The following is a 13,044-nucleotide window of genomic DNA, read 5'->3' as shown; positions in this document are numbered from 1 at the left end:
GTCGGGAGCGGCGGAGGCGGGATGCCCAGTGAGCTTGCACCACCTGGTCCTCTCCCACCAGCAGAGCCGTCGGGCTGCACGATCTAGCCAGCAGCAAGAGCTGCTGGGCACTTCTCTGTGAGGTGCTGAAGCACCCCATGGACCATGCTGGTTAGAGCAAGGAGCGGGGCACATCTGGGGGGGGAAGCTGAGAGCAAAAGCTGACCCTTCCCACCCTCACCTGCCGAGGGGATGCTACCCACCTAAATCTCCCCAGGTTCAAAGGGAAATGAGGAGCCCCCTCATCCTGCAGGCTGTTTGTCCCTGTGATCTCAACAAAACTTCACACTTACTTGCAATAATAAAGCGTAAAAGGGATGCTCAGCCTTGCTGTATTTGTCACAGCAAGGTTAAAAATTATTGCTCCCTTTACCAGTGTTTTACAGGATTAAGTTTTGCGGCCATGCCTTCTACCCTCCTCTCAGAAACCTCTCTCTGGTCTTTGTCAGTTGATAGTAACCAAAGTTACCTTATGAAAAAGGTACTGTATGTTTCATTTTGGGAAAACACTGTATTTATAACTTATTTTTATTCTAAATTTGTTATGAGGAATGCTTGTCTGAGTTACATGTGAATGAGTCTGAAGTGCAATATCTATATAGGTAAGTGGTTCATTTTTGAGAATGTATCTACTGAAAAAATTATTTATACAAGAAATTCACTATTCTACTTAATATAATAGTAAACTTACAGAAAATAGTGAATGTTTAGGGCTTTTATTTATTAAAAAATTTCAATTAAGTGCATGGCATATGCTGCCATTCACATGGTGTGATTTATTAGTTTTTGTAACAATGTTTATCCTGCAAACTAGCAGTGTCATCTGATTTTTTTTCCTGTCCTGATGATGTATTTTTGTAAATTACCATATTTTAAAAAAATCTTTCTGCGTGAATATTTTATTTCCCACTAAAAATAACCCATTAAATTGTTGTAACTTCATCTGAAAAAAGCTCACAACCCTCTTCCGTATCATTTTAGAAATGATGAGGTGCAATTTTCATGTATAGTGAATGGGTCATTTCATTTCTGATAATTTAGGGCTTTAAGAGCTTACTTCCAAAGCCCCTTGAAGTCAAAGGGAAAGTTGCTTGTGGGTTTTGTGGTTGGTTTTTCCAATCCCCATCAATTTTGGAGGGCTTTGCATCAAGCCGTATCTTGTTGACAGACATTTGAAGCCTTCTTAGAGTCTCGTTTGGATAATAAAGCCTTGACTTTTTGGTCTGCCATATGGGAGCTGCTGTTGATAATACTTGCCTTATTTTTGGTTGTGTGAAGCATCTTGCAATGACTGTTGCTAACTAGCCAATGTCTTGCTGTATTATTCGTACCTCCTAATTTTCCAATAGTAAAAACTAAACCAAGCACATATAGTGTCATTATTTAGGGAAAAAGAGAATTCTGGAGACAAAACCATCTTTGTTGTGGAGATGGTCTTTTGTACTCTATTTAATTTATATTTCAAATATCTACAATTAGAAAAAATAAGCTGTGAATGGACAGTTTTACAATTACTTATAGGTATATGTCCTTGAAGACCACAGCTAGGAACAAAATACTTTTTAGATGAGTTGCTGGTATATAAAATTATGGGACCTATCACCTATTTAAATTGTGAATATTGATATTTTCATAAGTAGACAATATATTGTGTTTGACAAACTTGTTTGTATTATAATAAATTACGAGATGGTGCATAACTTACTGCTGTGTTTGGAGCTATCATTTGGTTTATAGATTCTTATGATATACTTCTGATTTATAGGTATTTATGATATACCACAAATAAGACCAGTCCTTGGCAACCACTACTCAGTAAAACATGGCCTTGGATTATGAGTGTTCATTCATTTGTTGAAAAAAAATCTGAAATGATGTTTAAATTATTACTGACCCAATTCTTCATTTTGAACCAATGTCCCAGGTGTTGTAAGTTTAGCTGTTAAAGTCAATGCATCTCCATCCCAAATACCAGTGGGAAGTTGGACCTGAGGCAGTTGACACCTGTGGAAAGCAGGCGTGGTGCCAGGCAATCAGGCTGCCGCCCCCCGTCATTGCAAGTGATGAGATACCCAGTCAGGCCCAGGAGAGCAAAACATGTAACCCTAATTCCCACCATTGATCAATGACAGAATTGATGGCATAAGCTCCCCTGCAAATAGGCTCTACTCAGTCACAGGAAGCGGGGCAAATGGGATAAATGGCAGTCTGATTCAAATTTGAGAACAACATGGGGCATTAAAAAGGAAATCCTCCCAATCCACTCTCCCTGTGGATGCACAGGGTCCATATATTTTACAAGCTGCTCCTCTTCTGTCTTTGCAAGTGCTCACATTTTGCAAAGACAGAAGGGGACCAGAATTTCAACAGAATGCTCGTCTGGAGATGAGCATCCAGAGCCCCTGCTCCATCATCAGCTGGTCCCAAACATTTTGGATTTCATACATTCCTGTAGGGTATTTCAGTCTGTTGAAGAGAAAAGGATCCCTCATGAAACACTGCACTTAGAGATCTATATATTGTTAAATAGCTGAACATGATAAATACATTATACCTGTTGCCGGAAATAGAAAGAATAGAAAGTGCAAAAAAAAAAAAGAACTGAGAAAATACAAAATACTAGAGATAGAAAGTGGGTTCAGGACCTCAGGGGACTGCACATGGAAGAAGCCCAACATTTCTTCAAATGAAAAATACTAGCGCTACGCAGAATTCATACCCCAGTCAAATGTAAAACTTCATGGGATCAAGCTCCTAGCTTCTCTGGAGAAGTAGTAGGACATTAAAAGAATATTAAACAATTATTTAAAGCAAGCAGAGTGTGGAGTAGAGAAGGAACTAATCAGAAAAGTCCACTGTCTCAGAGATCAAGAAATGGAGGGTTAAACGCAGGAGAGGAGAGGGTGACCCAGGTAGTGCCAGACCTGCTCCTCAGATCTCCCTGGTGTGAAAGGCTTGGGAACAGATTTTAAAGGACAACATCAGGGAGACAAACAAGGGGGAAAGGGGCACTGCTGAAAGGGGCAGTGTCAGATTTGATGGAGCTTATCAGAGTTGTTCCTTACGGAGGGAGCCTGGGATCTGCCTGTCTCAGTACTTTCATTAACAGCTGCGGCATGAGAAGTACCGATGAAGTGTACAGATTATTAAAAAAGGCATTGTACTGCCGGTGGAGGACTGAAGAAAAGGTATTTCATGTAAGAACCAGATGACCTTGAAGATTCAAGTGATAAAAATGGGATGAATTCAATAGTAATAAACACAAGGCTTTCCACTTGTCTGCCTGTAACAATACATTTGCTATAAAACCTCAGTAGTCAGAAACAACTGAGAACCCAGTTGTGCCAGCTGGGCTTGAATGATGATGAGTCACCAACAGAAAGCAGCTGAGGAAAATCTCAGAATTCAATCACAGACATTTCTAAAGATACAGCATAATATTAATTGCATTTTGCAAGACTTCATGTGCATATGCACATATATATATATATATATCTCAAGGGATAAATAGCAGTAGTTAGAGAAGAACTTGATAAAGAAACAGAGCTGGAACGAGAATAAGTGGTTATGAACTTTCCTTGGGTAAATTTACCATGGAAGTTAGAAGACAGTCTCTAACTACCAAAGCAGGGAGGCTCTGCGAAAGCCTTTCCAGCAGCCCAGATCTCCCCACTGGTTTTAAATGGAGCTCAGCGTGCTCATGGACAGGATTATGAGACAAGGCAGGCAGCAGGGTGGACTGGGACTGTGCATCCTCGGAGCTGGCAGTCCCACAACCTTAATCTGCACCAGCCCCGTGCACTCTCCAGGCAGCTTGGCAGGTCCCTAACTCAGCTCGAAGGACAGCAGATGTGACCCTCGAGTCTGTTCACCCCACTGGGGCTGCTTCAAGGGAGACGGCCAGCATGAGAGCCACCAGCTGCTCAAGGCAATTCCTGCGTGCAGCCACGATTAACTCAGCAGCACTCGCTGAGGATGCTACAGACAGGACCACTGCTAATGCAGTCCCCATTGAACTCGCACTGACTTCTGCCTCAGCTGTTCAGTTCTTTAAAAACCTTTTCAAACCCACCAAGCAGAGTAGAATAAAAAGCAGCCTCACAGTCTTGAACTGTTAAATAATAATCCCATTATTAGCAGGCTGGGGCTGGATTTGCGAGATCTGCCTTTCTGACAGCATGCAATTAATTCCCAGGAGCTGCCAGACACAACAAGGGGGTTGAAAGGCTCCAGCCTTTTGTAATAAATAGGCATCACAAATGAATTTACTATTAGCTTGCTACAGTGGACCAAAGACACATAAATATTTATTACAATTACAAAATTGTGTAAAAAAATTAAAGACTCATGTTTTCCTGCCTTACCAACAGGCTAGAAACCCTGTTCCACCTATTTCTCACTCAGCACCTTCTTTTAGTAGACTAAATGGACAAGACAAACCACAGGCAAAAATATGATATTGAATATTACAGTCAGAAGATTAATTTGCTGTAACACAGCAGTACCAAAGCCCTTCAGCTGAGCACGGCACCTCGTGTTGGCTGGTGCTGTACAGCAGCATAATTAAACAGCCACTGGCCTGAGGACTTTGCAGGGACCTACAGCATCCAGGCAAACAGCTTAGTGCTCCAGCAGGTCGATCAGGTGCAGGTTAGCCTTGGAAACAGGTCATGGGAAAAGCAATAAAGTAACATGGAAGAGAGAGGCACCCTATGATGCTGACCTCACCATGGCAAGGAGAAAGACCCCAGGATGGGTCCTGCCACCAGAGCCTGACTCCTAACAGGGCAGTGACCCCCAGGTATGGGCACAGCACTGCAGATGGATGATTTGATGAACAATGGCCTTCACATCCCCCAACAAAAAGCAGCAAAGGGTTAGTGTCACAGAATGGATCAGCTTCTGGTGGTTTAAAACATCAGTGGCTCCCACCCTCAGTGTCACAGCACAGCGAGGCAGCCCAGCCACGGGACAAGTGCCCAGTCCCTTTGCCATCCCCACAGATCTGCCTCACAGGTGGGGTTCACCTCATGAGATGGAGATACCTGTTGTGTAGACAGCTCCCCATCAGCCATTCATCCTGACCAGCAGAGAGAAATTCATCTCAGCTGCTGGAAGTGCTCAAAGCACAGCAGAGGAGTGCCATGTGCCACAGCCCCGAGTCGCTGCCTTCGTTGCATGAGTGAGGCCAAACAAGCCCTGCCTCCACTAGCCATGCTGCCCACTTGGAAAAGGGCTTAGAAAAAGGGTGCAGAATTTAAATGAGTCGAGACTTCTCCCTGCTGGGTTTTATAACTGAGTTTGCAGCCCAGCCTCAGGACAGCCAAGCCTTCCAGCAACAGGATTAGAGACATTCAACCTTGTGAATTAAATATCGCTATGAACCTGGTGATGGGCTGTGGTTTCCAGCAGTACCTTCTATTCGTTTGTCACAGTCATCTTTGTAAATGTAGCTGATTCTGCTGGACTGGGAGCTCTCAGGTTTCTGTCCTGCAGGTACAGACCTTCAGCATTGCTATGTTTCTGGAATAAAAAAAAAAAGTAAAATAAGCGTCTAAATCTGAGATGTTGTGTTCACGAGGAAATCCATCAGAGCCTCCAGCTGACTACCACACATCTCAGGTATTGGGGTAACTTGGGACCACACGACACTAAAATCACACAGGGGTACAACCAAACCAAATCATGCATTTTAGCAAATGTTGCTTAAAATGGCCCTTAGCAGAGATGCCTTTCCTTGATTTTCTTCTATATGTTTTTAAGGGACACCGTGTGTCCCCCCCCCCCCCCCCCCCAATCCTTTAACGAAGAAAAAGAGCACACACTGTGGAGTTTTTCCTCCTTTTTATCTACTTAGGAGTTCCACAAAAAGCTACCTAATTGAACTGCAGACAGTTTCAAGGAAGGGATAATTATGCCCAATAACATGGGAGCAGTAGCAGAGGGATCGTTCATATTACCTCATCTTTTATCTCTGTCGCTGGGGGGTTCAATTTAAACAGAAACAACCCAACCCCCCGTGTCATGCTATGAATCCTAAACAGGCCCTACTGAACGGGGTTGACCGATGTTAGATAAATGCTTTGCTTGTGTTTGAGACATGAAATCCACGTTGGTGATGTTGAACTGTAACATGCAAAATGCTCCGGCTCCCCCAGCAGCTCCTGCTCTCTGAGCTACCAGCCCTGCTTCTGCTCCAGGCTGGCCCTTGGGCTCATCCACAGCCACCTGCTCTCCAGTCCTCCCCCTCCTCCCCTCGCCTGCACAGCCCCAGCACCCCCCCCCCCCACACTCCCCTTCCCTTCTCACCCCGTCCCCGGCTCAGAGCCAGGCAGGGCTGCTGCATTGCTGCTGGGCTCGTACACACCATGTCCTCCCGTCCGGCCACCGCCTGACTTTGCTGCATGACATGTTTTCATGTCGGGGGAAAATGGAGGCATTTGGGGAGGTGCTGCTACGAGCAACCCCTTGTCTCTAAACCAGAAAGCACAGAGCACTATACAGAGCCCTGGTGTACAGAAACCAAGACCAGAAGATGTTACTATTTTTATTTTAAATTGTAGATGTCAGATGAATCACATCTACATCTTCCTGATCAAATAGTCTCTTTAAAATAGCATCTGTTATTTATCACAATAATAGAGGTTATATGGCGAAAAATTAGCTGAAAGCTGCTTTATAGATTACACCTGACTCAAGTTAGAAAAGCACAGACTAAAAGAAACACAAGGTGCTTCTCATAGTTTTTGCTCCTGATAAATCCGGATAGAAAAAAAACATTTGAAATGGGAGTCCCCTTCAGTGTCCAGCAGAGGCCATGCACCCCAGCACTCAGACAAGTGAGCCAGAGGTGGTTCTTCCCCTTCTGATGCTCTGCGCACCAGCGGTGTGAATGACAAGCAGCCCTGTGCACGCTGGCAAGCAGCACTGTGCCCGACTGCAGTAAGTATCACGAGTCCAACTGAGCCAAATAGTTCAACTACAAGTCATCCAAACAGTCTTTTAAAGCTGCATGCATCCCAGAGGATCTCCAGCAGACACCTGGCCACAGCTGGCTGCTTAATCAGCTGCCTGCAGGAAGAGCCACATGCATAATAAACCAATTTTCATTTAAGCCAATATTGCACTGGTGTGACCTTTTCCAGGAGTGCATATGTGTAAACTCCAGCAATCAACAGCACTAAAGCGCAGCAGCTGCGTGCAGGAAAGCTCATGCCTGACAATTCACCACTCACAGCCAAACCCAGCATACCCAGCATACACCAAAGAGGAGAACAGCACTTTGTGTTTGCGTCTGCGAGCGCTGAGAGGGTAGCAGTGCTCACAGGGTGAAGATAAGGATACACACCTGCAGATTAGCTGAAGAAGAGACCTGCTTAACATGCAAACCCATCACGCTCTGTGTGAGCAACTGCACCAGTGATTCAGAGAGGAGAATGAATAGGGAAGGGATGAAATTTGCAGTTGAATTCAACTACTAGGAATTATCAAAGTGGGGAAAAACAAGAAACAGCACAGGGGAATCCATGGGCAGAAGGCAGTGGCTATTCTGCTAAGCTGTCATCTAATACAGGAGTACATGAGTATAAATAAATTAAATCTCAAAAGCATCAGAGAAACCCAGGAGATTTCTGGCAAGAATTAGGCCACCATGGTCCAGAGGAGCAGAAAGGCCAATGTTCCTCTGGATCACCAACTCAGAGGGGTCCTACCAGATCCCCACAGACACCGAGGGCGATGCAGCCTGCACAGAAGGCGCTTTCCTTCAGGAGCTGCCTCAACCTGCCTCGGAGCCAGAGAGGGGCTTGGAGAGTCTTTCCTTAACCAGGGCCAGAGCAGGTAGAAAAGCACCACGAAGGAAAGTGCTGCTTCCATATGTGTCCATGCAGCACCTGGAGGCATCTCAGCAGCTTCCCTCCCTCCGCAAGCTGCGCCCTGCAAGCCACTGGGATGCTACAGTGCTCAGCAGGGCCCTGCCTCTGCACCGAGGCAGTTACCTGCGCTATCGCAGGTTGGTAGCTATAGCAATGAATGAGTTGAAGAATCAATAGGTGTAGTTATAATGAATAAAACTGCTGGAGTTAACCAGTCCTAAGATTGGAGTGTGGTATTTGCTGCTGCTGTTCCTTTTGCTGCTTAGCAAAGCAGGTGTCCTGTTCATTTACTTATTTATTCATCTTTATTCTGACTTTAGCATCATTTACTTCCCTTCTGTCTGAACCAGCCCGTGCTCCCCAGACTCTGGGTATACACAAGCATAGCCAGTCTCTGGTTTAGACAACACTGGAAATAGTCACATCACTGGTTATCACAAATATCCTTGTACAACTCGAGATTTCAAGCTCTCACTTTATAGGGCCTCCCAGGACTACCATGGGATTTCTGTTCCATGTTCACCACTATGCTCCTTCCACTTTGCCAGTTCACATCTGCCAGCTCTGCCCCTGTGAAGGGGCACCAACGCTTGCTCAGCTCCCTGCCTCCCACCTGGGACAAAGTCCTCTGGTCCATCCTGGGCTGGCAGGGGGTCAGCCCATTAAATGCCCAACACAAACATGTCAGAAAACAGACATCCTAGAGAAGAGCAGGTACGCTAAAACACCTCGCCTGGAGCTCTGGAAAGTGAGCGATACAATCCATATTCAACTCACACAGCTATGGTCCTTCACTGCCTGTCCAGCCCCTTCTCAGCATCCTCTACGTAGGAGCCTTGTCTGGACTGAGAGTTGTTGGCAGCTTTCTCTTGGGAACAGCTTCTGGCACCTGCCATGCAACCTGTCCTGTCCAGGAAAGGCCACTCAATAGGCATCGGCCAAGGCCATCAGTCAGGCATGCGTTTGGGTGCAGTCCCTGCTGGAACAATCACTGAGCAACCCCAGCACCCAGCCAAAAAGGGGGCAATCAATGTAAAACTCTCCTCAGCTCTGTTGTCCTGGCCTGGGACCTCCACAGCAATGCCATGTGCCACAGCTCAGCCAGCACAGGCAGCAGGAGCTTAGGGAAGCCATTGAGAGGCATATCTACTTCTGTCCAGCAAAACCTGCCCCATTGTGGAGTAACCTGCAGCCAACAGCTCAAAGGAGCCTTTTCTTCCCCTGTATTTTCAGCGTTTCACTATTCGTTTTATTAACCATAAAAAGAAAAATAATCTGAACTGAAACATGTGCCAAAAGGAAAACGTTGGGCAACACCCATAAGTCTCCCTGAAGCAACAGCCAGCGGTAGATGTGCCAGAAGAGGCTTTGCTCTTCTTCAGGCCAGAAGCAACCTCGGGAAGGGACAGCAGTTTTGGAGACTAGCATAGCAAAAAGGGGCACGTGAGGGTGCCTTGATTCCCTGTCTCTGCATGTTGCTACTAACAGACTCCATGCCCACAAAACCAGACCTGAGCAAAGGCACCCCAAGCCTGCACAGCAGCAGCGCTACCCGTGTCTGCAGGGGAGCGAGAGAGGAGGTACAAGCACATCTCCTCCCTCTGCGCCCACCGAGGCCCACAGCCACCCAGCAGCACAGCCTCCCGTGGCCGTGGCCGTGGCCGCACTCCCCTGCTCCTCTCCCAAAGCAGAGGGAGCTGCCCATGTGGCACACCGCCTCCCTCAAGAAAAGCTCATCATCACATTAATGTTAAGGCTCTGTGTATAATCACAGACATTAACTACATCACTTAATAAAACGAGAGAAACTAGTGCTCATTCAGTAACCACCCCGTGTCTGCCAAATGGTACCATTACTGCATTGCACCAAGCTGACACACTGCAAGGTACCCCCTGAGCACAGATTCAGCCACAATCTAGCACGTAAAGGCAATGGCAGAGATGACAACTAATCAGTGCTGCTAATGTACATTAAGCAAAACAAAAAAAACCCAACACATTCTCCACTCAGGCCTCTCTGCACCAGTTACCCTCTTGAACTCCATATAGCAGCAAAGGAGAAATATCAAATAGACTCCCCCCCACCTTTTTTTTACAGCTAAGTTTGTCATCAGCTTCACCTGTCTGTTAAAGTCTTGGGGAGATATATGAGAACAAGTTATTATCTCTGCAGCAAGTCATCCCTAGTCATGTCCACTTAGAGAGTTTTGATTTATATCAAGGAGAGAAAGCCCCAGATGGTGGAAGATGCTACCCACCAACACCCGCACTGTGCCCCCTTTCAGCAATGCAGGACCTGCCTGCAGAGACCCAGGATGAGATTTCTGAACACCAAGAAATTGGTCTCTGCTCCCATCGGAGCCTGTGGGTAAACTCCAGCAGAGGTAAGTGTGGCTACGGCTGTAGCAGCAGTTTGTTGCCCTGTGCAGGTGAGCACCAGCAGGCACCAAAGCACTGCACTAACACTCACCATAAAAGCAAGCCCAGCACAAGATGTGTTTGCTTTCCGATCCAACTGCAGATTGAGAACTCTTGGCATTTTCCCCTCAAGCAAGTCTTTGACTCAGGAACATCAGTGGAAGGTTTGATCTGTACCACATGTCCAGGGCTTGTCAAGAAAAAACCCAAAACTGGGTGAGATTCCCTCCTCTCAGGTTCCGACAGGGTGGAAACACTGCTGATTCAGCAAATATTTGCTCCTGCATCTGGGTGTGATGATGCTCCCACTCCCAAACGTTCATAAACCTAACTGCGAAGGGAAATTGCTTTCCCAGCCCCACTCACAGTCAGGTGCCTGTAGGAAGTCAGTCACATATAATGGCTAGACTGAGGGGCAGCTGGAGAATTTTAATGCTTCTTTCATGCCGAAAAGTATATAAAAACTTCATATAAGAGATTGTCTCCCCTATCTGCCCTTTATAGGCTGCTCACCTCATGTTTATAAGCTTCTAAAATCCACGCCCCTGTCCTAACACACCAGCACTTTTTGTTTGTGCAGCAGACTGCCAAAAGCCCTCCTCTTTTCAGAATCAGCACATGCACCTGCATCACCTTCAAACTGGTGTGGGTCCAGACCTGCTTCGAGTCTCTGTGTCTTCCTTTGATGGGACCCTCAAGCATGAGGTGCAGGGCCCACCCAGGCGCTGCCGCAGGGCATCAGCATGGTGAGGAGGTGATCACAGCCTTGATTTTGTAGCTGCCACTGAACAACAGAAAACAATACAAGACCTCACAGGAAAAAAAAATTTAGACAAACCATCCTTGACTGTATACGTTGCCTGTGAAAGGGCTCAGTGTTTACACAAATTATTATTTTAATGTCTGCCAACATCTAGGCTTCTATGCTTACAAGGGAACCACCAGGACTGTATTGAATTATCACTAAGATCTTTCTCCTTTTCTGTGTTGAATACATTCAGGTGAATAACTCCTTTCCAAAGATGAAATTGCAAGTTGGGCTTGAACATAAAGCAGTTTTCCTGCTTCTGTCCCACTATTTACAATGTCCAATACCAGGTTCTAAAGCTTTAAATGTTCCAGGAGATGAAAGTATTAACTACTAAATGGACTCAACAAAACTCATCTTCACATGCTCAGAAGAGACTGAGCATTTAAAATTTACATTGCACACATTTTTAGTAATTTTCTGGAAAACAAACTAATAAATTCTAAGTTAGGACACTACTATTCCTTCCTTTGTCTAACAGACAAAGCTCAGCGTGCAGCTAGTTTCCACCGTATAATCCTCCTGCGTCTGCAGCCATCGTTCCTCCTCCCCAGGCCATCGGACATCCTTCTTGGTTGATGAGCCACACACCTACCCACAGCACGTTCCCTCCACATCCATTTCTCTGATGCATCAGTGGTTCACAAAGAAGAACACAAACCCCTTTCTGGTTAATCAATCACTTGTGGCAGTAGGTATCAGATAAGGAAAATCCAGCTTTTGCACTCTTACAGAAGATATTCTGACCTTGTCCTTAAGAGCCAATTTCTACATCAGCACCTCCACGAGCAGCTACCACCCTCAGTTGGAGCCACACCAGCCTTTTGTAGCAAACTTCCACAGAATCAACACGAATCTCGCCGGCCATGAGAATTTGGCAGTCTCAAACACAGCTCTCACATTATGGGGAAAGCAGGTGGAGAAATGAATGCTGCCAGGGGTTGTCAAACCAGCATACCAGCCTCTTGCCAGTTATAAGTGCCACCACCCCGACCTCGCCTCCCGGCAAAGCCATTTCCTGCACCTGCAAAGCCCCATCTCGTCAGTCAGCACGAGCCCGTTCCCACCGGCCACGCGATGCTCATTGATGAAGTTTGTGACGCAGCTCAAACACGCAGGGGCTCAGAAATCTGAGCTGCTAATGTCCAGTGAGCTCCCAGCTAAGCAATGGATGATCAGAAAAACTATCCATCAAAATGATATTTCAGAAGCAGCTCATCCAGATCAGCCTTTTAAATCACATTGTCCTCACCAAGGCATCTCAATTTTATAATTCCTAAACCCAACCTTTCCTTCCCATAAATAAACAAGCAGGAGCTGAAGGCAGAGTTTGTACAGAGTTAGACAAAGGACACGCCGATATCTGCAGGCACACTAACGCTTTCTGAATACAGTTTATAATGAACTATGCATACTATTAAGGCTTCGCTGGCCAGGCTGGCCACTCAGCAGGTATGGAGATTTGCTTCAAGACCTGGGGTTAGGACAGACAGCTGCTTTCCAGGACTGTGGGGATACTCCCCAGGAGCACAGCCTTGATTTTTTTTTTTTTATAAATACTTTGAACTGCACTGATGCAGAAACCTGCTGTAAGGATTACTGCAAATAGATGATCCAACATTAAAAAGCCACTTTAAAGCCCATGTATGATTTCCAGAAGAACCCTGCCCTCCATCCGGAAACCATGATGTATGCCCTGGATGCAGGGACAGCTGTGGCAAAGCCAGTGTTATCTGACAAAGCTGTACCAAGTTGAACATGGCTCCATCAATACCAAATGCTGCTAGCACCATGTCTCGTCACATGGAACAAGTTTCTGTGGCAAACACACTTGACTTCATAGCTTCACTGTAGAGAAAAAGCTGGGGTTTTTTTAATGGTTTAAAGATTCAGGAACAAGCAATC

This window comes from Platalea leucorodia (genome assembly GCF_965183815.1).
Source record: "Platalea leucorodia genome assembly, chromosome: 5".
Lineage (NCBI taxonomy): Eukaryota > Metazoa > Chordata > Aves > Pelecaniformes > Threskiornithidae > Platalea > Platalea leucorodia.
This window is presented reverse-complemented; position numbering follows the sequence as displayed.